Consider the following 6,137-nt stretch of genomic DNA (forward strand, 5'->3'; position numbering starts at 1 on the left):
TTTCTGCTATCTTTTAGCATTGTTTAGGGTCTGTTTGAGTGTTCTAAGCATAGTACATTCAAGGATCGGGTGTTAGGAAGTATCTGCTTGAGTCCATTGTGCACTAGTAAAGCCTTAAACTTCATCATGTGGAGTTTACAGCCACATCACATGATTTTACGGCCGTAAACTCAAGGTGGCTGTAAACTCATGCCATAAACAAGATATTCCTTCCTTATTCCTCATTACTCACCATTTCAACCTCAAGAACTCGAATTTTATCTCAAGTATCATAAGGATCTTCATTTTTACCTTCCAAAAATGTAAGTGTTTCATCCTTTGATTAGTTGATACATCTCATTAACGAGTATCACCCTTTGATTTCATCCATTAACTTCATCTTTTGGTTTAGATCTTCAAGATCACCAAGAACACCAAGAACACACACTAGTGTTTTGGACCGAAATCAACCCTTTTAGCTTCCATACCGTAATTATCTTTTCCCTATGCTTGTTATATAGTAGAGATCCTTGATTTGCACCTCGAAAACATTCATTTCCCAAGATCAATAGGAGTTTACGGCCAAGAGCATCTCCCTTGGCTGTAAACCCTTGTTAAAGGTGCATTTGTGGCCATAAACTCCTCCTAAGCCTATGAATAAGGCTGGAAAACTTCCTTGATGCTTGAAAGGACTTTAAATCACTCTTTGGCACAAGACTTCATGAGTTTACGGCCGTAAACTCATAGAGCCGTGAACACCTTGGCCGTAAACACCATTGTGTGGCCATACACCCATTAGATGCAACCCTTTGTACTTCTAACACTTCAATCTAAGTGTTTCCTAAGTCCTAGGTTGTTTTCCTTACATGATTAGTTGTATAAACACTAATTATACACATATATGTGTCATTATATGCTTATTAGGATCCGTTGTGCTCAAGTCTTCACTTGACACTTAGCATCCTGCAAACCGATCTTTCATTTGTATCACTCACTGCAGGTGACTTCATACCCCCTTAATTTACCTTTTAAATGATTTTAAATACTTTTATGGGGGGGGGGGGGGGGAATACAAGTAGAACATTATAGTTATTATATCAATCACATGTGATTAATAACTGTCAAACAGACAGATTCCTTATACTTCAAACTGTGTTCTGAAACAAATTGCTTCAAATAGTTTTACAAACTCCTTTATATGCAAAACTCCTTATTAAACTCTTTCAAACTTACATTTTGTCAAAATCATGTCTATATAGATATAGTTTATAAGTAGGATTGAAAGGACTTAGGACTGATAACTCGCCTTATTTCCTGTTCCTTGTTTGGTTGTGGACTTAGTGTATTTGTTGTTTGTCCGAAGGTCGTTTGAATCTTAGTTATATATTATGTGTATGTATATAGATATTAAAGTTCTAAATTCAATTCAATACCTTTGAGTAGCAAAGGTGTACAAACATGTTCATTCATACAAACAACATTACTAGTAAACTATAATAGGTATAGTTTAGGAAGTCACTACTTACTATTACTAGAACAATGAAACATACAAGAGTCAATACATACTATAACGAGATACAATACTCACTATAAAGAGAAACAAATAGAGCACACTATAACGAGAAACAATACATACTACATACTAGTAAGAGAGAACATACATTATACTATACAAGAGAACATACAATACACTAGAACAGAAAGAACATACATCACACTAGTACATACTAAACAAACACTAGAACACTATAACATTAATGTGAGCCACTACTTCATGGCATGGCAATCTACTGTTGTGTCACGTTTTGCAACCAGAGTCTCCTGGAGGGAGAGCGTGAATTGGTGTATAGATCTATTCGGGATTGACTATCCTACACCTTGCTGCTAGCTATAGTGGGACCTACAGGTCTACGGGTGACTAATGTCATACCATTTCGATGTCTTCGAGCGTCGTGTTTTAACTAGTCGATCAAGCATGGTTACAACTATATCACATTTTACCTTAATTAAAACAATTGCTTTAAGGTAGTTAGTACAACGGTAGTAGCTATATACTAATACTACAAGTACATCATTATTATTTTCCCATTACATTCAAAATGTGATCTTCTCACATAAAGGGTAATGTAAACTATATTTATGGTAAATGATAGTCTGTCTTTGGGAAAGTTACACACTTTTACAAACAAACAACATACAGAACATTCGGGCCTTGGTAGAAGGCTACTTTTTCGTAGAAAATATAGGATTTTCTAGGAGATACAAACCTTTACAAAGTTTTACTACAAACATTTACATCAAACATTTACAAACACTTTCATACAAGCAATGACACTAAAATACTTATGAACTCAACAGCTTTAATGTTGATCTATACTTTCAAAATAACTTGTATTCTCAGGTCAACAGTAGACAGGTACCGATAACCAGGTTTTGAGAAGATGGAGCGCGTTCAAGACTCATCTCTTATTTTGATTTATATTTTTGGTGTCTTATAAACTATAGATAACACACTTGTATTAAAATTATATTATTAATGCAATGGATGATGTTGTTGCTTGTTTACTATTATGCATTGTTGTGATACTGTACATGACGTCCTCCGCCCCCGAACGTTTCCGCCGTTCAGGTTTTGGGGTGTGACATCAAAGCATTGGCCACCACATTGGCCTTCCCTGGATGGTATAAGATCTCACAGTCATAATCTTTTAGTACATCCAACCACCTCCTCTGTCGCATGTTGACATTCTGCTGATCCATCAAATACTTCAAACTCTGGTGGTCAGTAAAGATGGTGCACCGCACTCCGTATAAGTAATGCCTCAAAATTTTGAGCACAAATACCACTGCCCCCAACTCCAGATCGTGACTGGGTAATTCGCCTCATGAGGCTACAACTGCCTCGAGGCATACACGATCACATGCCTCCTATGCATCAAAACCGCCCCTAACCCGGAGATCGATGCATCACAATACACTACTAAATCATCCAACCCCTTGGGTAGTACTAGAATCGGGGCCTCATATAACCTTTGTCTCAAGGTCTCAAAAGTCGACTGCTGGTCCGGGCCCCACCAGAAAGTCACATTCTTCTTGGTTAAACGGGTCAATGGCATGATGATCTTAGAGAAATGTTGGATGAATCTCTGATAATACCCTGCTAGACCCAAGAAGCTACGGATCTCAGATGCATTCTTCGGTACTTCCCACCGCATCACTGCCTCAACCTTGGTTGGATCAACCAAAATACCCTCTTGGTTGATGATGTGCCCCAAAAACTGCACCTCTCGCAACCAGAAATCACACTTTGAGAACTTGGCATAAAGCCTTTCTATCCTCAATGTCTCCAATACATCCCTCAGATGCTGCTCATACTGCCCCTTGGTCTTAGAGTAGACCAAGATATAATCAATAAAAACGATCACATACCGATCCAACATCGGCCTACATAGCCTGTTCATGAGATCCATGAACGCTTCTGGGGCATTGGTGAGCCCAAATGGAATCACCACAAACTCGTAGTAACCGTACCGAGTTCTAAAAGTTGTCTTTGGTATATCCTCATCTTATGGTACCCCGAACGAAGATCAATCTTAGAAAACCAAGATGCACCATGTGTTGATCGAACAAATCATCAATCCTCGGGATCGGATAACGGTTTTTCACTGTTAGCTTGTTCAGCTCCCTATAATCGATACACATCCTGTATGACCCGTCCTTCTTCTTCACGAATAGGATCGGTGCTCCCCACTGGAAACTGCTCGGACGAATGAACCCTCAGTCCAGCAGCTCCTAAAGCTGCGTAGACAGCTCCTGCATCTCAGGCAGAGCTAGCCGATACAGTGCCTTAGCTATCGGAGCGGCACCCAGCACCAACTCAATGAGAAACTATACTTGCCTCTACGGAGGCACTCCATGTAACTCCTCGGGAAAGACATCCCAAAAATCTTGTACAACTAGTACGCTACCCAAATCTTTCGGAGTCTCAACCGTCGTATCTGAGACATACGCCAAGAATCTCGAGCAACCCTGATGAAGAAGTATCATAGCCCTCGCAGCTGAACAGAGGGTTGGCCCTTGCGAGGCCCTCTCTCCATGAATAACCGGTTATCCCCCTCTTAGGGTTCGAACTCTCACCAGCTGGTGCTCACAATCATGGCCCCGTTGGCCCCAACCAGTCCATCCCAACAATCACCTTCAACCCTCGCAATGGTATCTGAACCAGTTCGACACGGAACCTCTCCCCAAGCACATTCAGGACACAGTCCTGATAAACCCTCATAGCAATCACAGTGCGTTCATCCGCTATCTCAACCTCAAGCGGGGAATCCAAAGTTCCCGGAGCATCCCGGATCTTCTTCGTAAGCGTAAGAGATAAAAACGATCGGGTAGCCCCCGAATAAAAAAAAACATGGGTTGGCATACCATTGACCAAAAAGGTTCATATACAAGTGCACATATATATACATATAAGCATAATCAAATAATATCAAACAAGAAAAATAGATTACATACGGAACCTCTCCCCAAGCACATTCAGGACACAGTCCTGATAAACCCTCATAGCAATCACAGTGCGTTCATCCGCTATCTCAACCTCAAGCGGGGAATCCAAAGTTCCCGGAGCATCCTGGATCTTCTTCGTAAGCGTAAGAGATAGAAACGATGGGTAGCCCCCGAATCAAAAAAAAAACATGGGTTGGCATACCATTGACCAAAAAGGTTCATATACAAGTGCACATATATATACATATAAGCATAATCAAATAATATCAAACAAGAAAAATAGATTACATACCAGCCACGACGTCTAGTGCAGTTCGAGCCTCCTCTGTGGTCAGCTGAAATGTGCGATCTTCCCCGCAGGAGCATCCGCCTTGGCAAGGCGGCCATCAGTGATCCTCATTGTGGCGGGCGTAGGCGCCGCCACTGCTCCTCCTCCTCCCTGCAACCTCGGACAATCGGCCTTTTTATGATCGGTCTGGTTGCAGTGGAAACAAATCAAGCCCTTCTTGGGGCAATCCCTACTCTGGTGGCCCGGTTGGCCACACATGTAACACCCTAAGGCTGTTATACGACAAGCGCCATTGTGCAGCCTACCGTACTTGGCACACCAGCCATGGCCCTAATGGACCCTGCTGTAAGAATCAGAGGTCTTAGGCTTTTTAGCCTGACCAACAGACGTCTGAACCTGCTCTTGTTTCCACTTGGTATGGAGCTACAACTCCATCTCCCGCTCTCGTGCCTTCTCCACCATCTCATTCAGGGTCTTACACCATGAAAATCTCACAAACTCATGGATATCATCCCTCAACTTGGAATGATACCTCGTCCTCCTCATATCCTCATCTGTAGCATACTGCGTGATCAATAGTGCTCGCTCCCGAAACTTGGTGATGATCTCTGCCACACTCTCAGTGGTCTGATGTAGCTCCTGGAACTCCCTCACAATCCGTTGCATCTCGATGGATGGTACAACTCAAAACGCCTAACAAACTCTTACCATGTCATCTCCGCTACTCCAACTGATCCCACCTGATGGGTCACCTCCTCCCACTAGTGCTTAGCTCGATTCCTCAACATACACAAAGCAAACCCCACTTTTGTCGCCTCGAGGCAAGAGCTCATGTGTTGGGCGGTTCTCCATGTCAGCTACCCAGCATCGGCTAACTATGGGGTCTTGGACCCCAAAGAACTCAGGCGCTCTGCATGCCTTGAACTCCCTGAACGAGGGACTTCAGACCCTAACCTGGCCCGTAGCAATCTTGGCTCGGAAAGACCTGAGCCGCTCCTCCAGGATCTCCATCATCCCATCCTTAACTGTCCAAAAATCACTAGGGTAGCATCAAGGATTCCCCTCGTAACCTCGGCTGCGATAAGCTCGCGCAACATCTCATCAATGGGCTTAGTAGCATAGCCCGACCCAGATCCTGATCCTAATCCCCCAGCTCCATGTTGTGTCATCACCATACTGCACTGAAATACCATAAGATAGAATGATCAAAATATTCAAAGGGTATCCTCCTACACCGATTCACCATTGAGCTTTCAGATCTAACATTAGTTCGTGTACAGGTCTTGTGCTTTCAGTAGTACAGGCCCAATACTACCTTCCACACCTACATGTCCCTTCCCCAAGGCTCTACCTGATAATTCTA

This window comes from Lactuca virosa, chromosome 2 (assembly GCF_052849685.1).
Source record: "Lactuca virosa cultivar CGN04683 chromosome 2, Lactuca_virosa_CGN04683_v6, whole genome shotgun sequence".
Taxonomy (NCBI): Eukaryota; Viridiplantae; Streptophyta; class Magnoliopsida; order Asterales; family Asteraceae; genus Lactuca; species Lactuca virosa.